Genomic DNA, 27,382 nt, shown 5'->3' with positions numbered 1-27,382 from the left:
TTGATGAGATAAAGAAATTATTGAAATAGTTAAGGGAGACGAAATTTAATAATCATGGAGGTCCGGAATTCGATAGTAGGAAAAGGACGAGAAGGGAAAATAGAAGGTGAATATGGACTGTAAGAAATGAAAGAGGAAGCCACCTGGTAGAATTTTGCACGGAGCGTAACTTAATCATCGCTAACACTTGGTTTAAGAATCATGAAAGAAGGTTGTATACGTGGAAGAGACCTGGAGACACCAGAAGGTTTCAGAGTGATTATACAATGGTAAGATAGACATTTAGGAACCAGGTTTCAAAATTGTAAGACATTTCCAGGGCAAATGTGGACTCTGACCACAATTTATTGGTTATGAACTGTAGATTAAAACTGAAGGAACAGGAGAAAGGTAGGAATTCAAGGAGATGGAACCTGGATAAACTGAAAGAGCTAGAGGTTGTAGAGAGTTTTAGAGTGAGCGTTATGGAACGATTGACAAGAACAGGGGAAAGGAATACAGTAGGACAAATATGGGTAGCTTTGAGAGATGAAATAGTGAAGGCAGCAGAGGATCAAGTAGGTAAAAAGACGAGGGCTAGTAGAAATCCTTGGGTAACAGAAGAAATACTGAATTTAACTGATGAAAGGAAAAAATATAAATATGCAGTAAATGAAGGAGGCGAAAAGAAACACAAACGTCTCAAAAATGATATCGACAGGAAGTGCAACATGGCTAAGCGGTAATGGCTAAAGAACAAATGTAAGGATGTAGAAGCATATGTGACTAGGGGTAAGATAGATGCCGCCTACAGAAAATTGAAGAAACTTCCTGGCAGAACAAAACTGTGTGTCGGACAGAGACTCGAACTCGGGACCCTTGCGGCCGGCCGGATTGGCAGAGCGGTTCTAGGCGCTTCAGTCTGGAACCGTGCGATCGCTACGGTCGCAGGTTTGAATCCTGCCTCGGGCATAGATGTGTGTGGTGTCCTTAGGTTAGTTAGGTTTAAGTAGTTCTAAGTTCTAGGGGACTGATGACCTCAGCAGTTAAGTCCCATAGTGCTCAGAGCCATTTGAACCATTTCAGGACCTTTGCCTTTTTTGGGCAATTGCTCTACCATCTGAGCAACCCAAGCACGACTCACCGCAAGCTCCTCACAGATTCAATTCTGCCAGTACCTCGCCCGACTCCTACCCTCCAAACTTCACAGAAGCTCTTCTGCGAACCTTTCCCGCGAAAGGCAAATGTCCCGAGTTCGAGTCTCGGTCCGGCACACAGTTTTGATCTGCCAGGAAGTTTCTTCTCAGCGCACACTCCGCTGCAGAATGAAAATTGCAATTCTGGGAATTAAAGAGACGTCTGGAGAAAAGAAAACCACCTGTACGCTGAGATGTTAAATCAGTCCTAAGCAAAGAAGGAAAATTCGAAAGGTGGGAGAAGTATATAGAGCGTCTATAAAATGGCGATGCACTTGAGGGCAATATCTTATAAAGAGGACGTAAATGAAGAGGGGGTGGGGAATATGATACTGCGTGAAGAATTTGAGAGAGCAGTGGAAGACCTAAGTAGAAACAAGGCCCCAGGAGTAGACAATATCCGTTAGAACTATTGACAGCCTTGGGAGAGACAGCCACGGTAAAACTCTTCCATCTACTGGGCAAGGTGTATGAGACAGGCGAAATACCCTCAGACGTCAAGAAGAATATAATTAGACCCAGAAGAAGGCCGCTGCAACCGTGGCCGAAACGTTGGTTTTTCTCCAGCGGCAGTAGTTTTTACATTATGACGCGGTACCGTACCCAGAAAACTTTTATGTCGAATGACTGGGGCCGCGGAAGCCTACGCAATTCTTTCGTATCCTTTACTTCCCACGTGTCTTTCTATTTTATGTGTTTAACCAATGCCTCTACTTCATGGAAGTCATTAAAATTTGGCAGCTGATCCTTGTTATTTAAAACATAATTCCAATTTCCCATTGTTAAAACTTATGCAGGATTTTCTTTGGGAAGATATAAAGTGTCACTTTTGTAAAACTTTGCTCTGTCTTCTCTTGCATTATTCCCTGAATGTGGATAGTATTGTTGTTGTGGTCTTCAGCCCAAAAACTGCTTTGATGCAGCTCTCCATGCTACTCTATCCTGTGCCAGATCTTCATCTCCGAGTGCCTACTGCAGCCTACGTCCCTCTAATCTGCTTAGTGTATTCGTCTGTTGGTCTTCCTCTTCGATTTTTAGTCACTATGCTTCCCTCCAGTACTAAACTGGTGATCCCTTGATGCCTCAGAAAGTGTCCTACCAACAGATCTGTTCTTCTGGTCAAGTTGTCCCACAAATTCCTCTTCTCCCCAATTCTATTCAGTACCTCCTCATAGTTACATGATCTATCCATCTAATCTTCACCATTCTTCTGTAGCACCACATTTCAAAAGCTTCTGTTCTCTTCTTGCCTAAACTGTTTCTCGTCCAAGTTTCACATCCATACATGGCTACACTCCATACAAATACTGTCAGAAAAGACCTACTGACACTTAATTCTATACTCGATGTTAACACATTTCTCTTCTTCAGAAACGCTTTCCTTGCCATCGCCAGTCTACATTTTATAACCTCCCCACTTTGACAGTCATCAATTATTTTGCTTCCCAAATAGCGAAACTCATTTACCACTTTAAGTGCCCGATTTCCTAATCTAATTCCCTCAGCATCACCTGATTTAATTCTTCTACATTCCATAAACCTCGTTTTGCTTTTGTTGATGTTCATTTTCTATCCTCCTTTCAAGACACTGTCCATTCCGTTCAGCTACTCTTCCAACTCCTTTGCTGTTTCTGACAGAATTACAATATCATCGGCAAATATGTAGGATTTTGTTTCTCCTCCCTGGAGTTTAGTCCCTAATCCAAATTACGAAAGAAGTACAGATCCAATTTAGAAAGTTGGACTTTGGCGTCAAAGAAAAAATTAAGAGTAATATTTATCGCCTGAGGTAGACAGAGAGCTAGGTGGCCAAGAAACAAGACGGAATTCCATTACTCTCGTCTGAGAGACCTTTATGAGCAACCAGTGTCTTAAGAGGTTTTTGGAAATCTAAATAAAACTAAAGCTAAAATGACAAGTATTAAGAGGAAGCAGCTGGAAGGTTTAGAAACAAAAACCCGCATCTCGTGGTCGTGCGGTAGCGTTCTCGCTTCCCACGCCCGGGTTCCCGGGTTCGATTCCCGGCGGGGTCAGGGATTTTCTCTGCCTCGTGATGGCTGGGTGTTGTGTGCTGTCCTTAGGTTAGTTAGGTTTAATTAGTTCTAAGTTCTAGGGGACTGATGACCATAGATGTTAAGTCCCATAGTGCTCAGAGCCATTTGAACCATTTTTAGAAACAAAATCCCACACCAGAACAACGGTGGAAGAAGAAAATACTTCCATCCTCCTCTTAGGCAGGAGAAGGAATTTTATTTATAACTTCAGAATGGAAGATAAAAGAGTTCTGAAAGAACAAAAAGCTATTTTAAACGAAACACACAGATTTTATCATCAACAGTTTTCTGAAAATTATATTGATGAAAATTCAGCAACAGATTTCTTACAGGCAGAAAAGGAAATTAGAAATCTGACATCGAAAATTACACATGAAGAGGTTTTGGATATTATTAAATCTTCGCAGGCCCCGACAACCTGCCACTGAATTTTATAGTATCTTTTGCACATAGTAGGCAACACATTCACAAAAATTGTTAATGAGATACTGAGAGGGGAGTTTGTTCCCGCTGCTTTCAAAACGAGTGCTAAATCCAGAGTGAAGGATCGGAGAAACAAAAGAGCTTAGCGAAATTAGGCCAATTAGTTTAATGAACACAGATTAAAAAATACGAGTAATTGCACAGGTAATTAAAGAAAGACTGAGATCCACTCTAGAAAATATAATTGGGTGCCGCCTGACGTCTCCTTTGACGTAACATATTTAAGACAGTATCTGAATACATGGACATCGCAGCTGTTTTGTCCACATCGTCGAGAAATGGAGGCCTTGGCTTAATAGAGTTTGCAAAGGCATTAGATAGGTTTAACCACGCATGTATCTTCTAAACTTTGAAACGTGGTTTTTATAACAACTTGACCGTCAAAGTGAACGTCTTAAGGGCAATAAACAAGCTTTTCGTTTAATGGGCAATATACAAAAAACATAGTCCCACAGGACTACTCTTGCGAAATTTGAATCTACATCTACATCTATCTACATCTACGTGATTACTCTGCTATTCACAATTAAGTGCCTGGTAGAGGTTCAATGAACCACCTTCAAGCTGTCTCTCTACCGTTCCACTCTCGAACAGCGCGCGGGAAAAATGAGCACTTAAGTTTTTCTGTGTGAGCCCCGATTTCTCCTATTTTATCGTGATGATCATTTCTCCCTATGTAGGTGGGTGCCAACAGAATGTTTTCACAATAGGAGGACAAAACTGGTGATTGAAATTTTATGAGAAGATCCCGTCGCAACGAAAAACGCCTTTGGTTTAATGATTGACACTCCAATTCACGTATCATGTCTGTGGCACTATCTTCCCTACTTCGCGATAATACAAAACCAGCCGCACTCCTTTGAACTTTTTCAATATCATCCGTCAGTCCCACCTGATACGGATCCCAAACCGCACAGCAATTCTCCAGAATGCCGTATTAGAGGACATAACAATATCTGGAAAGAAAAAAGTAAGAAACGCATACGCTGTCGATGTTGAAGTCATAGTAAGGAGCAATAAAAACACTATCCAGTTGGTGGAAAAATTACTGCAGTATTGTAACGCAACGGGAGGGAAAATAAATGACACAAAAAGTTCATTTTTATATCTGAAGGGTCTCAGTAATGCGCAACTACTGTGGAAGAACCATGTGGAACATCATGCTGCCTTAGGTAAAAGCTCATACTGGCGCCTACATAGAAAAATAGCCTCCAATTGCAGACAGGTACTAGACAAAATCAGATGCATCCTAATATTAAACCAAACAAGAGATCTGAATGTCAAACAAAGAATAAAACTGTATCATTCTTTAAAAAGCAACATATGTACGTCAGGTATTACCTTTACCAAAGCAAAGCGGAGACTGTCATGAACACAACGTGCCATGGTATTATTTTTAGAGTAGCAGTGGGCACAACAACCTTGAAACCTGAGAAGGGAGACCTAGGACAGACAGACATTCTAAAAGAAAAAAAAAGAGAAATATTGCTGCCCTCTTGACCAGAAGAGCCACCGGTGAATACCAGCAGAATAAATTACAAGCTGAAATACATACGGCATTTTTACCTGGAAACTACTTTATACGTATTATACAGGACAAAACCAAGAAGAAATGTCAACATGTAGTGGAAAGGTTAAAATCAAACGAAAAGCGGAATAAGACGGAAGTAAAATACCCCAACAAAGATTGGAAAACAATATGGAAAATTATAAATAAAAGATACTGGGCGTCCATAACTAAAATTTCAATTTCTAAACGTTGTAGAAAGAGAACCACTGCTCACAATGACTTCAAATTTGAACAGCGTATTATTGAGACATGGGGAAGCGTGACACAAAGAACACAATAGATCGCACTATAAGCGTCAGAATACGCACACCAACAGACACGCAGCACATGGCTGTTCGTCACATTGTGTCCGAGACACTCAACATGACTGTCTCCACAAAGGATCGCAAGCTGCTGATAAAATTCTTGTAAAAGAACGGTTACTGTGCGCCAGTATCCCTGCAGAAGTTCCGGACGCTCAGGGCTATGAAAAAAGGCATTGAGCTGATGTCTGCTAAGGATCTGAAGCAAATAATTACAGAATTAGAAAAGACACGTTCTTTTGAAGTGCAGTGTGGCAGAGGAAGGAAACCAGTTCATTAGGCGTCTGTCGAAGATGTGGCCACAGCATTGCAGGATGGGTCGAGCGATGGTGTGCAAACGTACGGAGCAGGGGAACATTGTACACGCCTGAGAGCGCGCTGCATAAAATCCTGTGAAACATCTCTTGTGTTCAGGAGTTGCTTCCTGATGACCTGCCAGCAAGACAAACGTCCGCTCTGGAATTTCTTGCTCGCAATAAATGGACACGGAAAATTCTGTGGTCAGACGAAGCCCATTTCCAAGGACATGTCAACATGTAGAATTGCAGAATACGGCCAAAGGAAAATCCACAAGCACGAAAACCGGTACCACTCCATTCTGCAAAGGTGACGACATCGTTTATAATAGGGCCGTATTTTTTCGAGGAGATGAGTCTTGCGGGACCTGTTACCTGTACCGTCACTGGTAAACGCTGTGATTGGTTGGTTGGTTGGTTTGGGGAAGGAGACCAGACAGCGTGGTCATCGGTCTCATCGGATTAGGGAAGGATGGGGAAGGAAGTCGGCCGTGCCCTTTCAGAGGAACCATCCCGGCATTTGCCTGGAGTGATTTAGGGAAATCACGGAAAACCTAAATCAGGATGCCCGGACGCGGGATTGAACCGTCGTCCTTCCGAATGCGAGGCCAGTGTCTAACCACTGCGCCACCTCGCTCGGTAGGTAAACGCTGTGAGAATGTTTTAAAGACCAACATCATTCCAACCCTTCAACAGCGTGTGTGTGTGTGTGTGTGTGTGTGTGAAGAATGTGTGTGTGTGTGTGTGTGTGTGTGTGTGTGTGTGTGTGTGCAGTCATTCTTATGCAAGATGACGATCCTTCGCACATTCCAGAGCCAGTGATGCGGCTGCAGTAGAGACATTTCGGAAATTCCAGAATCATCAGCCGACATTTATCTATAACCTGCCCGTTCTGATCACCTGATCTTCATCCATGTGACTTCTGGCTGTGGGGTTGTCTGAAAGATGTGTTCAGCGATCCAATTACGGACACAGCTGAGTTGAATGCACGCATTTCACAGCGCATTCTAAACGTGACCAGCGAAGCACTCCGATCTGTTGTGGAACACACTGTTTCTCGAGTTCAGCTTGTGGCAGAAAATCGAGGACAGTAAATTGAAAATATCTTCCGTCAGTCTCACTACAATTAGAAACCGACGCCATTTTGCTTTTTATGCTGTTTTTAGCCCCAGGACACTTAAAAACAGATTTTTCCCTTCCTATGTGGTACGATCTTGATGTGGTGCATGGGCTTAACTAACTAATAGTGTCGAACTTGTACAGTCATGAACATTGAACAGTATGGATGGTGTAATATGCATTTCAAACCATAGCTGTAGTATTACGATTCATCTGTTATTTGTAGCCGACCTCATTTAAGTTCACACGTTTACAGCACCATCTAACGATAAAATTTTTGCAGTTTTATTTTATTTATTTATTTTTTCATGGCGTTTCCCCCTGCGTGAATAATCTACTGTTCACATTTGACGTCATCGTAAGCGGTGGTTCTCTTTCTACAGCGTTTTGAAACTGGAACTTTAATTATGGCCACCCTGTCACCCTGTACTAACACATGTGCAAGTGGCACGGTACGGAGTCACAAATAATATTGTTATTTCCACTGAAAAATTATTCTCAATATGACTCAGTGCGACAACTGTATGTCTTAAATGCACTACTATTTTCTCATTAAATCTGTGGTGTCACCGCCAGACACCACACTTGCTAGGTGGTAGCCTTTAAATCGGCCGCGGTCCGTTAGTATACGTCGGACCCGCGTGTCGCCACTATCAGTGATTGCAGACCGAGCGCCGCCACACGGCAGGTCTAGAGAGACTTCCTAGCACTCGCCCTAGTTGTACAGCCGACTTTGCTTGCGATGGTTCGCTGACAAAATACGTTCTCATTTGCCGAGACGATAGTTAGCATAGCCTTCAGCTACGTCATTGGCTACGACCTAGCAAGGCGCCATTATCAGTTGCTATTGATATTGTAAATAATGTGCAGACAACAGCTACGTTCAACATTAATGGATTAAAGTTTAGTATTCCACCAGCTACATCCTTTTTTTCTAGTCTAACTTCCTTGCCCTGTTCCAGACCTCACGCCAGCCTGCGTGAGCTAAAACGCGTGCCTTTCGGCTTCCTCTTACATTAGTGGGTTGGCCCTCTTTCCAAACCACAACAAAATCATCCTTCCATTTGTGATGGATACAAAAAGATATATGGAAGGAAGTTGCAATGCAGGTCGGCTGCAACAAACGGAGTGATGGAAGAGAAATAATACTGAATAACTTATTCTTTCCAGAAGAAGTTTCTTTCTCAACAAAAAAATAATGTTATATTATGGATATTTGGAAATATATCAGTTATGTTATAAACAAAAAGAGAAATGATCACGTACAAGAATGTAGAGAATATGTGAAATTAGAGTACTACAAAATACACAAGAAAAAAGACCAACAAAAGAATTTCGACAATATGTTGAAAAGTCTATTTCAGAACAAGGTGCAATCTGGAGATCAGCGACAGACTAGCTCCGAAGATATTTACTATACAATTTTTCAATAAGCAATGTTGTTGCACATTATCACTCCACTGCATACAGGGTGATCCACGAAGTAAAAAACTTATATTCAGGGAAGTAACAAAAACGCTCATCAGATGCTTAAGTTTTTATGGATTATTTAAATTTTTTATGAAATATTTACAAAATTGATTTACTTTCATGATCATTAATTTTTTCTCTACAGTCGGATGGTCCCGGTAGGCCACTCGTGGCCTGAAGACGGAGTACAGTCGAATGCTGTCTACCCTAGTCATCTACTGCGTTCGTTCCAGTGGCTCTGAATGATTTTGCTGCCACAAAACCGTATAGTTGAATTCTAAGTTCTCCATTTGTTTTCAAGTGTTCAAAAATGTTCAAATGTGTGTGAATTCCTAAGGGACCAAACTGCTGAGGTCATCGGCCCCTAGACTTACACACTACTTAAACTAACTTATGCTAAGAACAACACACACACCCCTGCCCGAGGGAGGTCTCGAACGTCCGGCGGAAGGGGCTGCGCACATTTGTTTTCCTCTCAACTACGTATGTGGGAGCAACTGCATCAAGTAAGTGTTCCATAACGTGTGTGGCGCTAAAATACCATGTGTTGTCAGTGAGGCAGAGTGTTCAAGTGTGGCGTGTGTTTGTGGCTTGTGAAATGACAGTGACCTTGCAGCTGTTGAAGTTCACAACCGGCAGTTTCCAACACCAAATTCAGGACTGCTGCTCTTCTTTTTCAGATTTTTTGAACACATTTTGCGAAGATGGTAAGCAGCGCAGTGATGATCACGTTCCATCTGAGCGACGAGTTCAAAAGAAAGTGCGCGATCTGAAAAATAGCAAAAGAATGTGCACGGTTTGTGAGGTATTACTGATACCGTTCACTTTAAGAAGTCTACAACTAACAGGTTACAACTTTCGATTCACCTCGATCACTCACGAACATGTGAACAATGAACATTATGTGAGGGACGCTTTTAACAATTCCATCCAAAATCTTCACTCCACCGATAGTATCTTTGTTCTGCCTACAATATTAACTGTGTGCTTTCAGGCGTTCAATCGAGTGTTCTTTTCCTTTAATGCATTAAATGGAAACTTGGCTGAACACACCCCTAATTAACCCCGTCGAGTAAACTTGAGGTATCACATCGATAGCAGTGTACCTTTATTAACACTATTTACAGACGAAGTCTTTGCTTCGCCAGGGCTCTATGTAGCAGGTATGTCAGGCAGTCGCTTGTGGATGAAGTTCGCTTTCCTAGTTGCAGTTGTTTTTGCATTTCTGTTATGCAACACGATGCAGTGCACACCTTACTTCATTAATGAATCTTATTTTAAAATAATTCTTTCAGATTCATGTTTTTTGTGCTTTTCAGTTTAGACGGGTATATATTTGCAGCATGTATAGTGTATTGTCCTATCCATTTAATGTGTTTCTTTTCTCATATGATATCTAGTATATTATGATTCGTGTTTTTGCCATTGTAACGTATTATTGTCATGTATTTTTACTTTGTCATGTATTATTGTCTTTGCCACGTCAAACAGATATATATACTGCTGAAGTCACATTCATATGCGAATAAAACATTTGCACTCGTATTATGTATTGATGATTTCGGGACAAGGGAACGAGTACTGTGGAAACAAATTTCCAAGTTTTTTTAATCAGTTTACATTGCGACGAAGTCGATTACATAACTTAGAGGAGGGTATTGTTTGACAAACATGCTTCAATGTACGCCACAGTAATAAATCCCTCCCCCCCTCCACTCTCCTTTGCAATGCTGTTGTTGTGGTCTTCAGTCCAGAGACGTTTGATGCAGCTCTCCGTGCTACTGTGTCCTGTGCAAGCTTCTTCATCTCCCAGTACCTACTGCAACCTACATCCTTCTGAATCTGTTTATTGTATTCATCTCTTTGTCTCCCTCTACGATTTTTACCCTCCACGCTGCCCTTCCATACCAAAATGGCGATCCCTTGATGCCTCAGAATATGCCCTACCAACCGATCCCTTCTTCTAGTCAAGTTGTGCCACAAATTTCTCTTCTCCCCAATTGTATTCAATACTTCCTCATTAGTTATGTGATCTACCCATATAATCTTCAGCATTCTTCCGTAGCACCACATTTCGCACTGGACTCGCATTCGGAAGGACGACGGTTCAATCCCGCGTCCGGCCATCCTGATTTAGGTTTTCCGTGATTTCCCTAAATCTCTCCAGGCAAATGCCGGGATGGTTCCTTTGAAAGGGCACGGCCGACTTCCTTCCCCATCCTTCCCTAATCCGATGAGACCGATGACCTCGCTGTTTGGTCTCTTCCCCCAAACAACCAACCAAACCACATTTCGAAAGCTTCTATTCTCTTATTGTCCAAACTATTTATCGTCCATGCTTCACTTCCATACATGGCTACACTTCATAAAAATACTTTCAGAAACGATTTCCTGACACTGAAATCTATACTCGATGTTAACAAATTTCTCTTCTTCAGAAACACTTTCCTCTCCATTGCCAGTCTACATTTTATATCCTCTCTACTTCGACCACATGAGTTATTTTGCTCCCCAAATAGCAAAACTCATCTACTGCTTTAAGTGTCTCATTTCCTAATCTAATTCCCTCAGCACCACCCGATTTAATTCGACTACACACCATTATCCTCGTTTTACTTTTGTTGGTGTTCATCTTATATACTCCTTTCAAGACACTGTCCATTCCGTTCAGTTGCTCTTCCAGGTCCTTTGCTGTCTCTGACAGAATTGCAATGTCATCGGCGAACCTCAAAGTTTTTATTTCTTCTCCACGTATTTTAATTCCTACTCCGAATTTTTCTTTTGTTTCCTTTACTGCTTGCTCAATATACAGATTGAATAACATCGGGGATAGGCTACAACCCAGTCTCACTCTCTTCCCAATGACTGCTTCCCTTTCATGTTCCTCGACTCTTATTGCCTTCTGGTTTCTGTACAAATTGTAAATAGCCTTTCGCTCCCTGTATTTTACCCCTGCCAAATTCAGAATTTGAAAGAGAATATTCCAGTCAACATTGTCAAAAGCTTTCTCTAAGTCTACAAATGCTAGAAACGTAGGTTAGCCTTTCCTTAATCTATTTTCTAAGATTAGTCGTAGGGTCAGTATTGCCTCCTTCGCAATACACACATATATTCTAACATTGGTATGAGACAAAATCTCACTTACAATTTTCCCCGAATCAGTGGTTTGCTCGCGGTAATATCATTATTTGGCCGACACATTCTCCAGACACTCCATTAGATTTTCGTTTAGAGGACTGTGGGAAGACAGAAGAGTGCATAAGAGAGGTAGACACACCTGATAAGCTGCTAGGTCACATCCTACCACACTCATAAATGATCGTAGCAAGACATGTTCACGTGAACGTACAATAGTCCATTGATGTTGATGGTAAGCATCACAGAAATTTATTGTGAACGCTTTACAGTTGACTGAGAGCTGATGGGAAACTTTCCTATTTGTCCTTATTATGCTTAAAACAGAATTTTCTCTACTTTTACGTGTCAAGCTGGAAAAAGAAGTAAAAAAGTTATCAAATTCAGGTATCCCGTTTTTCCCCGCAAACGTCTTTGAGAAACCTAAAACTACCATAATGCACAATTTTTAAATTCCCTCTCCAAAGTTTTATTTCTCCCTTGACGAAAACCAAAGGCAACAGCGTAGTCTTTCAGATGTACAGTACGCTACAGTTTCTAAATACGTTGTAAAGGATTCATTGCGATGAGTTGTTGACCGAGTCCCTTTCTTTGAAGAAAGTATCTGACTTACCTACGTTCCTATCTCCTCCAGTCAACTTCAGTTTCAGACATCTCTTTACCTTTCCGAGGTATTTTATGTAAGCCATCATCTATCACTTGTTTTACACATTTCTCTACATTTTCAGATAAACCGATTTCAAAGTACACTGGTGAACGTTCTATCAAAACTCTTTGAAAAATTGCATCAAAACCTAAAACTTTTCCGAAATTCTGATCAAAACCGAAATCTGAATGATCATTAGCATCATTTCCACCAGTTTCATTGTCTTCATCATCCCCTACATAACATCGTTAGCATCTGTCAAATCTTTTAGAAGAGCTGAAAAAATTCCGTCATCTGTCAGCACTGGCAAAGCCCAAAATAGGACACTTATCTGTAAAACAATGTTTACACTAACGAAAGCAGTGTTAACATTAACAGAAACATGACGCTTCTTTAGATCGACAAATATAGTGAAAAATTTAACGAAACCTACAAACCAAGCTTGTGTATTGATACACGGAAAATCAAAATACGGCCAAACGATATTCTGAAGTACACACAGTTTTCGGTTTATTTCGTATATAAAAACTACAGGCTTAACAAAAGAGGTGCACAAGATGAAAATAGGACCTGCTTTAATCATATCTATGCTAGTATACACAAAAATTGCTAACGGTCGTACGACAGTAAACAAAACAAGTACGGCCTCTCCAAAGCAAATTTTCAGCTGTCACCAAATAATACACACATACTCATTGACTAGCAAGTGAGATTTAGAAGGCAGTGAAGTGTTTCCAAATCAACATAAACAAGTACTTAGACATATTATCAGCCCATCGATTGTCGCCTGTCAAAGATAAAAACTTACGTATCAGTTCTGCAGAATCGCTATATGTTTATACAAAGACCCTGAAATGTGGGCCGAACGGGATCCTGTACAGACTTCGGCGGCGGCGGCAGAGTAGAAAATTGGCTTCGGTGCAGTGGATATGACGCAGCAGCTTTCCTAACCACGCCCTTGTGAGGTAGAGGGACAGGGCTTAAGTGAGATAACCCTGACAGAATATCGGGCAAATCAGAAGGCACACTGTGGTAAGATTACTCACAAGAGCCTGGATATTCCGAAACAAATTTAGAACACTTACGGAAATATCTGTACTAACACCATACGCCATGCTGTATACAGCAAATGCACTTGGAGGAAAACATTTAAATGTGAAAGGAAGAGTTACTATTGTGAAGTGACTTGCTTGCATTGAGCAACTATACAGATTCGTCACAGAGCCAAACAGAGTTAGGCAGCAGCAGCGGCAAAAATAGATTGCAACAAACATTATCAACAATTTACAGTGATTTATCGATAGAAGATTTAAAGGGTGCAGATAATTAAAGTTCCAGTTTCAAAACGCTGTTGTAATGACGTCAGATTTGAACAGTATGTTATTGACACAGGGGGAAACGTCATGGAACAAAAAGAGATGTAACGAACATTTTAATAATACATGGCGCTGACAGCATCTTAACTTAACTGGGGCTACAAATGACAGATGAATTGTAATACGACAGCTATAGGCACATTATACCATCCGCACCGTTCAATGCACATGACTGTACAAGTCCGACAGTCAACAGTTGTGACACTTTTAGTTATGTAACCCCATCCATCACGCCAGGGTCGTACCATATCGGAAAGGAAAAATCGGTTTTTAGTTCTCCTGGGGCCAAAGACCGCATAAAAAGTAAAATTACATCGGTATCTAACTATCATGAGACTGGTGCGGACATATTCAATATCCTGTCCACTGTTTTTTGCCACCGTTTACCGCTACAGATCAGAGTGTTGTGGAAATACACACCATTATCCATCATTTTTGCTTTAATTAGGCTACTACTTTCAACGACTCAGTAGCGTCTTCTTCAGGCTCCAACACATCTAATGTCCGAAGTATTCCAGTCTCATGTGTGAATACGACAGGAACCACAATAGTAACCGCAGTCTGTAGAACTCTGACGAACACTGTGTGTTGTCTAAACAGGCAACAGCTGATGTCGCAGGTGTGGAGAGCACACACTGTTCGAAAGATTTCTACGGAATCCAGTTACTACAATGGTTCTTGTATTACGCATACATGGGATGGGAATACTGCGGACGTTAGATGTATCGGGGCCTGAAGCAGACGCCACTTAGTAGTTGAAACCAGTAGCCTAAATAAAGTGTTCAAAAATAATGACTGATGGGGCATATTTCTACAACATGTCTGCCGGACACTATCCCTCATTCCGTATTTTTGTTGTCTCGGTTGTCACAGAATGCGTTGTGGAATGTGTGACTCCAACTGAGCTGCATTCGTGGTCGGAGCACTGGACGTAACAGTTTTCAGATAGTCCCGCAGCCAGAAGTCACACGGGTTGAGATCAGTTGATCCGGACGGCCAAGCTGGAGGGAAATGACGGCTGATAATTCCAACATTTCCGAAATGCCTCTGCAGCAGTCGTATAACTGGCTGTGCAACGTGCAGAAGAGCGCCATCTGGGATAAAAATGCTCCTACCCATACATCCGCGCTGTTGATGGATTAGAATAACGTTGGCGCACCAAAGACTCTTACAGCGTTTACCAGCGACAGCACACGCAGCAGGACCCTCAGGACTCATCCCTTCGAGAAAATACGGCCATACGATAAACGATGCCGTCAAAAATGGTTCAAATGGCTTTGAGCACTATACGACTCAACATCTGAGGTCATCAGTCCCCCAGAACTCAGAACTATTTAAACCTAACTAACCTAAGGACATCACAAACATCCATGCCCGAGGGAGGATTCGAACATGCGACCGTAGGAGTCAAGCGGTTCCGGACTGAAGCGCATAAAACCGCTCCGCCACAGCGGCCGGCACGATGCAATCAACCTGCACAAGTCACCTCTGCAGAAAGACGTGATACCGGTTGATGTGTGTGCGGATTTTTCGGTGCGCATATTCTGCAGTACTGCGCACTGACGTGTCCCGTTGAAGATGGAAATGGGCTTCATCTGTGCAAAGAATGTTTCATGGCCATTCATTAACCATTTCCAGGCAAGCAAGCAATTCCAGAGCGATCTTCTGTCTTTCTGTGTGGTCAGCAAGAAGCAATTGCTAAATAGGAGTGATGTTGTATGGATAGCAAGCAGGATATTTCCAGAATGAGCGCACACTCCGCTGCAGAGTGAAATTCTCATTCTGGAAATATCACCCAGGCTGTGGCTAAGCCATGTCTCCGCAATATCCTTTCTTCCAGGTGTGCTAGTTCTGCAAGGTTCGCAGGGGAGCCACTGTGAAGTTTGGAAGGTAGGAGAGGAGGTAATGGCAGAAGTTAAGCTGTGAGGACGGCTCGTGAGTCGTGCTTGGGTAACAAAGATGGTAGAGCATTTGCCCGCGAAAGGCAAAGGTCCCGAGTTCGAGTCTCGGTCCGACACACAGATTTAGTCTGCCGGGAAGTTTCAGCAAGCAGGACGTTTCACAAGATTTTATGCAGCGTGCTCACAGGCATGTCCAGCGCTCGGGCTGTTCCACGTGCACTGCATGTCTGTCACTACCACTCGACCCCTTCTGCAGTGCTGTGGCCATGTCTACGACAGATATTGGATCAACTGCTTTCCTCCGTTTGCCACACTGCACTTCAGAAGAATCTGGCTTATCGAATTTTGTAATCGTTTTCTCCAGACGCTTAGTACACATCGGACCATACCCTTGAGTGTCCGGAACTTCTGCAGGGCCACAGGCTCATAGTCATCGTTCTTGTGAAAGAGTTTTATCCGCAGCGTGTCTGCTTTCATACAGGTAGTACGTCCGATGAATAGGCACTTGAACTTACGTCAGTTGCGCAACATAGTCCTTCCCGTGTGTGTCTTCTTCAGAGCTTCACTTCAGCAGTCCTGCTGGGCGTGTCGGAAGCAAACTGAGGAACAGCCTCTCACCACGCGTCTGATGTTGTGCGTATTCTGACGCTTACATCGCCATCTATTGGTCAAATTTTGGTAAAACCTTTTTGTTTCACGGGGTTTCACCTGCGTCAGTAATATACTGTTCAAATTTGACGTCATTCTGAGAAGCGGTTCTCTTTCTACAGCGTTTTCAAACTGGAACTTTAATTATGGACATCCTGCACAATACTTACCTGGATTATAAAAGGTTGTGCGTGGCAGCACAGTTAAATGTTCTTTTGCACTGATCTGTCTTTAAACACTGTTGTAGTCCTGAACCCAGTGAATGATCACCAAATTACTTGTATAATGTCCGTTGGCTTTTCTTGGCGTCGGCTGTATACGAGTCATGAGCCACACTCTGAGGACTGACCTCAATATGTCTGACTATTTTCCAACGGTTTTCTTGAGGTACTATCGGCTGAGTTGAGCCGTGTGTCTACTTACGTTCAGGTCCGTCCGATGAGTAGCCACTTGGACTTACGTCAGAGCCTCACTTTAACGAAATTATGCCTGAGTCGTAGGCATCTCGGCGCTCCCGTATCTTCTGTAGGACACAGCAGGCTCTGAACCTCCAAACGAAAAATGGACGACTTGAAACTTGAGGGGAATAAATCTAAGGGTATACGAAATTATACAAGAAGTAAAGAACAGGAAGAGTGATGTCCTCATATAAACACCATTGAAACTGAAATGCTAAGGAGCAGATAACAGGGAGGAATATATTCGAACACTCCCCCAATCGTTCGCCATCTTATTTATTTGTGTATTTTGATTTTATACATCTCCCCTGTAAAATTTTGAGATATATGTACTAATGGTGTCAATCATTCCATTTATTACGCACTGGAATTTTTTTTAAATCGGTGCCTGAAAAGATGGCCCTGTCACTCATAAATATATCCTTGGAGGAGATCCTTAGAGCATGAATTATACGAAATATTAACTACTACCCAATAAGAGTATCCTGCATTGTAAACTTATGCAACGGATTGCCCCAAGAAAAGTGACTATAACAAATATTCAATCTCCTACTCTGCTGACACAGCTCAAATATTCCTCTGATCGATATTTAGTAAATAACCCACATACGAACAAATTAAATGATGGAGGGCGAGCAACACTTCTACTAAAGGATAAATTCTAGTCTTGACATAACATTTTATTTGGAGTGAAACGCATATATTGTACATGAACACTCAGTAAGTTAAAGAACATGCAGAAGTGTCTACAATAAACTAATATAGCTATCTTCTGCTTAAGTCTGCCCAGTTGTGAATAAGGCGATGCGAGACTTTCTACATGGAATGAGTCACTTCGCTTCCGTGCTGAAAAAGTGGAAGTGAAACGTCAGTGAAACCTTTACAAGTGGTGCCAGAAATCGAAACTATCTGCTAAAAATAAAAAATAAAGTCTCAATCGCTTTTTGATATTTTAATTCAGTATCAAACGGTTTCGTCCCTTCCAGGGTGGAATCGCTTGCTAACGAAAAAAAATCTGTAAACGTGATCGATACTATTTTTATTTGATTTTTAGCATTTCATACCGATAGCTGCTCAGCTCTAATTACAGAATGTTTTCTAAAATTTTAAACTATCTTCCCTGATTGCCGGAGCGAGTGTCTATTACACCGTCTCAGAAAGCGTGGCATGCAGTGACGACTCTTGAAGTATTGTGAGCTACGAGCAAGGCTGGGGCCCTGCAGTGCTTTCAGTGCTGAAACCTGAATCCTCAGACAGCAGAGTACTAGCGAGAAAATGCTAAGCCCAAGATCTAAAAAATAGTTTCATTGCCAACAACCAACGTAAGTCGTGAACTCCCAGCCAAAGAGGCGAAATTCAGAAAAGTCTTAATTGGAAGTGTATAACAGAGATAGAGCTCTCCAGAAAACCGAATGCGAGACGCTAGATGAGGACTCCAGACAAGACATGAAGTTCAGAATCGTCTTAAACGAATACCAAAGTTCTCTGTAGAGGGCAAAAGCTGTAGAGGAGGACAGAGATTGGGATACGTCAAGCAAATAATTGAGGACGTAGGTTGCAAGTGCTACTCTGAGATGAAGAGGTTAGCACGGGAAAGGAATTCGTGGCGGGCCGCATCAAACCAGTCAGTAGACTGATGAACAAAAAAAAAAAAAAATGCAAACTACCGCCTGTAACAGTCCTATCCAGTCCAAGGACTCTGACAGAAATCTGTTCAGCTCGGTGGCTCAGACAGGTCTCTTATTCCAAAAACTAGTGGCTCTCCAGCTCATCTCTGGTTACCTCTCCCGTAAGTGGGAGCGGGAGAATCAAAGCACGCTTTGTTAATACCCCCAGCCACCTCACTCTAAGAAAGCTCCAACCAACCACAAATTCAGGCTTGGTTTCTGTTGTCGAATCTTCTAGAAGAAAATTTTCTGTCCCGTCGCTTCGTATAAGTTTACCAGTTGGAAACCTCCTCGTTAAAAATCGCGGAAAGCAGGCTGACGGACGTGACTCTGCGCTAACGACGGCTGGTGGCGCAGGACCGCTGCCGACACATTCCAGGCGGCTTCTGCACTGCCTAAAAAATTTGCCGCCCATCATTGTACGCCGCCTGCCCTCGCATTCCGTTCCGGCCACATCCTCGTGGGAGCTGGCGCCATCGGCATCTCTGGGATCAGCGACCACTCGCTTACAATAGTCGTGCCGGTGTTGCATCCCAAGAGAGCCCTGGCGTGGCGTGGCGTGCCGCTGTAGAAGGGATCTTTGTGATCCCAGCCGTCGGCTGTCTCCCCGCTGTGTTTCCTGTTCGCCCGCTTCTGACTGCACTCTGGCCTTGGTGCTCTTGTACCGTTCCTCCACCAAGAACTTCGCAGCAACACTACATTTAAGACCGATCACCCAACACGCTAGTGAGATTCAGTTATTAGTGCCAAACTGTACTTGTCGATGTCAGTCGTATCATACGAGAGGAAGCCGAAAAGTAAAGAGACTTTTGACAAAAGGAATTATTTATTCTAATGATAGAAAACGGAGACATACGTTATTTTTCTACGTAAACTCCATGAACCTGAAACCAACTTTGCACGACATCACTTCTGTATCAACAGCAAAATCTTCTTCCCCAGAGTGCTTGCTTCAATGGTACAAACATACGGAAGTCGTTTGGAGCCTGGCGTGGATTGTCTGGCGGGTGTTCCAGCAATTCGAATCCCAACTCTTTTATTGTTTCAGCCGTCCGTTTGGCAGAATGTGGCCGAGCTTTATCTTGCTGCAGGATGACGCATTTTCGCCGTTTTACGCGACGTTTCGATCTGATTGAAGGTTCCAGTCTAGTTCTCAACACATCACAATAGTTCTTAATATTCACAGTTTCGCATCTTGAGGTGAAATTAACGGCTGCCCCACCTTCCATGTCCTAGAATAGCGTTAGCAGCTGATGGTTGGTGATGATGGATGTTTCCAAAACTATGCTCGCAGCCTTATTTTCCGGTTAGTGATGATGCACCCACGTTTCGTCTACAGTAACGATTTGCTGTAAAAATCCATCTCCCTTGCTATGATAACGGGCCAAATGTTTACAAGAGATGTCTATCCTTTGCGCTTTGTGCTACTCTGACAATTCTTTCGGTTTCCACCTTGTTCGCACTTTCCGAAAATTTAGCCCGTCGTGTAAGATGGTATACGCTGAATCCTAACTGATACGTAAAGTACTAGCGACTTCATTCAGTGTGATTCGTCTGTTTTCCATCACCATACCTTTAAGGACTTTCAAATTGTTCTTAGTTGTTGACGTCGATGGCTTCGTCAAACAGAGAAGTTCTACGCTGTCTGAAGCGCTCTGTCTATTTGTAGATCTTGCTTCACGATAAACAGTTGTCACCACACTGCGCTTGCTTTTGGCGAATAATTTCCACAAGTTTAACACCCTCCACAAACGAAAAGCAAATCACTACCCTGAATTCCTCACTGGTGCAGATCGACAATGAAGATGCCATGTTTCACGGTCTGCTACAATACAATGACTAGGGCGACATAAGAGTGACCCGTTTTGTAGAATTGTTGCGGACGACAATACTTCAGCCCTGGCTACTAACAGTGTTACCAAACCCGATGGCAAGAAATTGCAAAAGTCGCTTTGCTTTTTGTCTTCCCATCCTATATTCATAATAAAACGGCTCTTCTCCTATCAAATGATACCAAAAATCCAATCTATTTCGATGTCACAGTGTGCTTCTGAAGCATTGTAAGGTGCAAAATGTTGCCACCTTACAATATATTTTTGCACTCCAGATTAAAAGCAAGTGTGAGAGCCTTGACAGGACTTGGTGTATCAACAAGAAAGGAATTGAGAATAACTAGTTATGTGTGGTATAATGAATGTCCCATTGCTCTAAGGTTGAAGTCTGGTAGATCTCACTACTGTATAATTTGCATCTGTGCGCCTGTCGAAAGACCAACTCTTGGAACGGCGCCTGTCGAAAGACCAACTCGTGAAACGGCTTCTACTCACCCTGTCAAGAATTTGTTAACAGAGTAGCAGAAAAAGATTATCTTTATTACTGAACGGCTAAAATGGTTACCCAGCCACGTGCTGCCAGTTGCAGGTTGCCTATCTAAAGGCTTCCAGCGGCAACCAACATTCCATTTTCAGCAGTTCATGTAATCATGGACCGTATTTAAAAATGTAAAATGCTGTCATAGTCTACTCATTAAGAGGTATGCTCTTACGTTAAAAAATTAACACAAGATTTCAAGTATCAAATCAGAAACTTGAGGAAGTACAACTCACGACGCACAAACTGCCACAGTTATAAGCATCCAGTGTTTGATAACAAAGCTGTTTTATTCGAGGGCAGTTAGATTCTTTAAAGGATCAGGGTTGAGTGTAACTGGTTTAGCGATAACAGGTGACCTAAATCTGGCATTGGTAGTACAACAATCCAGAAATTATTAGTGTCATGTGGCAATGAAACATCATACGCAAATGAGAAGTTGTCGAAGAATTAGTAGCTTCTCGGCGAGAAAGTAGAGAGAAATTTATAATAGAATGTTTCATAGTCAGTGATACACTCTGGTCTTGCACAGCGGATACTAGGATACACTTATCACGCTGCAAAATAAGATCACAAAAAAATCTGGAAAAAAATAACGAACCTGAAAAACTGAGGTGTAAAATACAACTATTACAACAACCCAGTATTAAAGATACTGGTTTAAACAATAAATCAAGAGAGGCTTTGGAGACGCAAGAAGGAGAACGTGGCATAAAATGAAATTGGGAAATGAGGATCTAATAAAACTAATAATGAAGATGCTTACCTAAGATGACTAAATAGAAAAGGCTGTGAAAATCACACTGTGGCAAAAGGAAACGTGCAATAGTGATAATATACCAATAAAAAACTACAGAAACTGCTCGGAGGCTTTTGTTCAAAGAATGATGTGAGACCAAAGGTTTCACAAAGATGTAGTTTTACGGGGCTCCAAAACCTAAGCTTCGAGCTGAGAGATAAAGAAGGGCTCCAGCCTATTACAACTGAAGAATAGATAAACCGTTATAGAGAACTGTAGGCCAGTCAGAAAGACCCATAAACAGCAATTATAGTTAACACTAACCAGTAGGATACAGTTTCCAGTGCTGCATTAGAAGCAGCACATAAAGTGATAGAAAACGGAATGAATGTGTAACATTTCAGATACGGACTACAGAAATAAAATAATTGGCTTTACAGTACAGTGAGATATGGGACATATGGAAGACTCCAGAGGACTCAGACGTGGACATGAAGGCAACAAGACAAGTGCGGGACAAACATGAAAGAAACAGTAACAAACTTAAATGTTAATCATGAGACTGATGAAGAACACTATTACTGAAAGCAATGCACTACGAATGACCAGAAGCCGACTCCAGCGGCAAGCATACTTTCATGAACCCAGTACAGCTGTTTGCTCGGTCTGCATATTCGCCTGATACGTCAGCCATCGAACACGTCGGTAGCTTGTTCGTCACGAGCAACCACTGTTAAAGGTCTGTAGACGCCTAAAGCCCATATTGGTTCCACGACCTTTTGAAGTTATATTTGCAACATTATATTTACAGCACAGGAAGTTTTTTCCAACGCACGTATTTCACGTATCTAATCCGGCTTACAAGGTTTATTTCACTCAGGTGTATTCTTCTTAGTGCTACAGTTTTCGCGAACATTACTGTAACTAAATACCAACCGACAACTTGAAACTGAGAAGTTGATTTCACTTTGTCACGTTTTATAAATGTTGTACAAAAAATAAATAAACTGAAAATTAATACACTTGTTCACATTTTGATGTGCTTGAGCAGATAAGTGGTTTCGACTTTACAGCCATCATCAGATCTAAATAGAGCAGCAACGCACAGGACGCGTACTCTTAAACTCAATTAAAACTCCAAAAAAAAGTTCAAATGTGTGTGAAATCTTATGCTACTTAACTGCTAAGATCATCTGTCCCTAATCTTACACACTACTTAACCTAAATTATCCTAAGGACAAACACACATGCCCGAGGGAGGACTCGAACGTCCGCCGGAACCAACCGCACAGTCCATGACTGCAGCGCCCTAGATCGCTCTGCTGATCCAGCGCGGCCTAAATTCCACTTGATCACACCTCAAGAAGATAAGTGTTGTGTACATAGTTCCGCGTAGTCAGCGCGTACGCAACTCTCCCAATAGAGCGCACCGCTAAGCACAACAGCGCAGGCGCAGCGCTCGTCCGTCTCCGCACTACGACATGGTGCTGTCTTACAAGGGGAGGCCGCCAATTGTGAAATTCAGATTCATACTGCGCATAATAAAAGCTCATGGCCAGAGGTGTAATGTGGCAAAGCACCAAGACGCACTTCTCAGCCGTTGTCGAGAAAATCGACAGTTAAAAGAAACCGTTGCGGTGAAATACTCTCTACGATTCACAATTTCCTACAGCGCCGTGGCGCAGCGGTAAGCGCTCGTGTTCGTAATCCGAAGGTCAGTCTGCTTTAGGCAGTGGCGCGGCACGGACCTGCTGTCCCGGCCGCGGGCGCGCGTGAACGAGGAAGTGTTTACACCGCCGGTACTCGCGCGTGTTGTTGTCTGACTCGATCGCCATGGCACACAATTTTCGAAAGACTACGCTCCAATTTACGTTCGACAACGAATTTGCCAGACCCAAAGCTTTCGAAATAGAGCGTTTTTTGAGGGAAGAAGTTCGTTTACCTGCTGCAGACATAATTGGAATACACCTGTCCATTGTAAGCAGTACAATGTACGTAAAGATGACCGATGAAGCTGCGTGTGAAAGAACTCTCTCCGCTGCTCAAAGAGGCTTTAAATTTCGACACTCTGATGGCCATATCAGCGATGTAACAGTAGCTCCTTCAGGATTGGGTGTGAGGGTCATTCGGATCTTTGAGTTGCCGTTTGAGGTGCCAGAATCGATGGTTACTGAATCGCTGCGACCATATGGAACGGTACTTAGTCATACGCCTGAACGCTGGGCTAGTTTTAATACCTATCCTGTGCTAAACGGCGTGCGACAGGTGCGGATCGTCCTTACTAAACATATCCCGTCTTATTTATACATTGGCGGATGTCGAGCTATTGTGATCTACGATGGCCAGCCACGCACCTGTTCTGGCTGTGGTGGAGAAGGACATATCCGCTCGGAGTGCATACAACGCCGCGTCGTGCAACTGCCACGTGGAGAAGCGTCACAGCGAGAAGTTCCCACGCCACTGCCGATGACGTACGTGTCGGTGGCTCGCCGGGAGGTGTTGCCAAGTTCGGAGCGTGACAATGACGTGTTTATGCAAGAGCAGACCGAGTTACGGGAGCATGGAGGTGACTCGGAGAATGTCCCTGCACCCATGTCACGACAGTTGAGGGAGGAACCTTCCGAAAACTCACATGTAGCAAGAGACGTGGAAGTGGATGTCCAGACGGTGGCGCCGGCAACGGACCAGCGAACGACCGACGAACACAGTGAGGCAGCAGAGGGCAGGGCACGCAAACAGCGATCGCCGAAGCGTCGCAAAAAGCGTCGCCATAGTTCGGTTGACACGTCCCCCCCTAGCCTAGGGGACACGGAAGGTATCCTAGCCGAAGAACTGTCTGACACAGAACACGTGTCTTCAGAGGACGCTGACAGGATTCCGTCCGATGGTGACCGGATGTCCTGCCTTTTAGATGGTCCCTCTTCATTGACACCGACTGACCCAGCGCTGCCGACGAAGGAGTCAGGGACACCAATGTCCCGGCAGCCACGTCGAACTACATCAGAGGACGTTTCTCGGATGGATGACCACTGCGACTGGGCGGAACCAGTCGAAGACCTACAGGAATTGCCACCCCCAAATGATGACCACTCACCTACAGGTTGCACACCACGGAACGACAACGAAGGAGGGCAGCCCGTTGGCGGGCACCCCTCTGAGCACGAATAGTGGACTAAAGGCCTTGGAGTTCTCAATGATATGACACGAGCATGACAACGACAACGAACCAAGCATGTAAGGTGGGCACAGTGAACATTAACACCGCACGTTCGCTTGCAAAGATGCAACTTCTCCGGGACATGATTTACGCCACAGACGTTGATATTTTGCTGATGCAGGAAACCTTCAATGCTGCTTTTTCCGACGTGCATGGATACAACACTTATCTAGCGCCGACTCCAGATGGAGGACGTGGCACAGCGATACTAGTCCGGGAAGGGATTCCGATGTGTGACCTCGATTACCTTCCTTCAGCTCGGGGTTTGGCTATGACCGTGAACGGCATTCGTATCGTCAACATCTATGCACCCTCCGGATCTGACAATCGACAGGCGCGTGCACGATTCTACTCGGAGGAGATTGCCCCCCTATTCCATGGGAGGTATGACCACATCTTGGTAGGGGGGGATTTTAACTGTGTACTCACACCGAAGGATCAAACTCCTAATTTCAGCTCCTGCCACGCATTGAACACTATCTGCCGGGACATGGCCCTTATGGACACGTGGGAAAAGATCCATGGGCAGCGAGAGGGCTACACGTATTTTACTAGCCACTCGGCGAGCAGGCTGGATCGGATTTACGTTTCTGACGGACTAAGAGATCACGTGTTGGCTGCTGAACGTTGGCCCACAGCTTTTACGGATCACCTTGCGTATTTATGCACGTTAACCCTCCCACGGCAGCGGGTCTGGCGGAGTCGCAGTTCCTGGAAACTTAATTCCTCCTTATTGGTGGATCTCGAATGTCGCCAGCGGATCGAAGAAACATGGCAGACTTGCACTCGCCGTCTGCCGCTGCACCGTACGGTTCTTTCGTGGTGGCTGCAGTGCGCAAAACCGGCGATACGAAGAGCTCTCATAACGTATGGCAAGGAAAAAGCAAAATGGCTCCGAGATACAATTGACTATTACTACATGGTGCTCCGCGACCTGTCCTCCAGAGCCCCATCGCCCGAACGTCAAGCGGAAGTCCATCGCATTCAGGCCTGCATTTTATCAATCACGAGACGTCGACTGGAGGGACTTTCGATCCGTGCTCGGTGCTTGGACAACGTCGATGGAGAACGTATTGGCATGCATCATGTGTCCAAGGGACACGCGCGTAATCGCCGATCCCTAATCACAGTCCTCCATGATGACGATGGTCGGCCCTTGACGTCACAACAGGCCATTGCTGCTGAGTTTCTGGAGCATTACCGCCTCCTTTTCACTGGGACGCCGACGGACAATCGGACAGAAGAAGAAATTTTGCGACAGATGCAAACGGAGGTGGATGGTCCGGATGCAGAGGTGCTATTGGCACCCCTAACGGAAGATGACATCCGGGGCGCACTCGCGAAGGGTGCGGTGCATAAATCCCCTGGGCCAGATGGGTTGACACTCGAATTTTACCGCGCATTTGCGGATTTAATGATGTCTCAGTTGGTATTGATGTATAACGAGTTATTGAGCCCTGACACGGATGTACCGTCGCAGTTCATGGCGGGACTGCTTATACCAATACCGAAATCGACAGCGAGTGACAGCGCCCATCAATTTAGACCGCTCACGATGCTCAATACTGACTATAAGATCTTTGCGCGAATGTTGGCGGCAAGGCTCAAGATTGTAATATCCAAAACAATACCACCAGACCAGGCTTGTCTAGGGGTTCGGAGCAACATACATTCTATCCTCGGCGAATACCGTGACGTAATTTCCCTGACGGACGCTTGTCGTATGCGAGCGGCGTTCGTATCGGTGGATTTTGATCGTGCCTTTGACAGGATCAACCATGATTTCCTTGACTCGACCATGCGACGCATGGCGATACCACAGGATTTTATTACCGTCCTCATGCGTCTCCTTCGCGGCGCTTCTTCGACGGTGAGAGTCAATGGCAGGGAGGTAGGAACGATTCCTGTTCGCAGCTCAGTTAGGCAAGGATGTCCCTTGTCGATGATACTGTTTACAATTGCGCTCGAACCATTGATGCAGACTCTTAGACGGACTCTAACAGGCGTCCGACTCCGTGCGAGCTCCTTCACGTGTCGTGCATATGCCGACGACTTGATGATACTCGTCCGGTCGGAGAACGAAGTAAGTCAGGTGGTTACCCTTCTTACTACGTACGGGGTAGCTGCGGGAAGCAGGGTCAACATGAATAAAACCAAGATCATGCACATCGGTCGAGGGCTGGACGCTCTGCGAAGTCCGTTTACGACGGTGGACATCTTGCGATGCTTAGGTGTCTTGTTCACCCGATCGCTACGGCAATCAGCGGCGGCGAGCTATCGACGTCTTCTCCAGAACGTCCGACTGCACATACGCAACAATTCACTCCGAACGCACGACCTGCTCCAAAGGGTGGACTACACTAATGTTCACCTGGCCTCGCGACTGCCGCACTTGGCACAGGTACTGCCAATGCCACATGGTCTCGCTGACAGAGTAATGGCGGCCTTTGGATACTATGTCAGCCAAGGAATGTTGTTTAAGATCAAATACGAGACTTTAACTCTCCCATACCACTCTGGAGGATTTAACCTCACGGATGTGCGGAACAAGGCTCTAGCTCTATACCTGCGAGCGACGCTACGAACTTGGAACCAGCGGCAACACGCCATCACGTCGGCCATCCTGGATGTGCTTCTTCCCACGTCCTTTGAACCACCGGTAGCAGTAGGCACCATCTCGCCCTCGTTTTCTCACGTCGCGCGATTTTTTGTTGATTTTAGTTATGTTCAGTTACAGATACCTTCTACCAGAATCC

The sequence above is a fragment of the Schistocerca piceifrons genome, chromosome 1 (assembly GCF_021461385.2).
Source record: "Schistocerca piceifrons isolate TAMUIC-IGC-003096 chromosome 1, iqSchPice1.1, whole genome shotgun sequence".
NCBI classification, from domain to species: domain Eukaryota; kingdom Metazoa; phylum Arthropoda; class Insecta; order Orthoptera; family Acrididae; genus Schistocerca; species Schistocerca piceifrons.
This window is presented reverse-complemented; position numbering follows the sequence as displayed.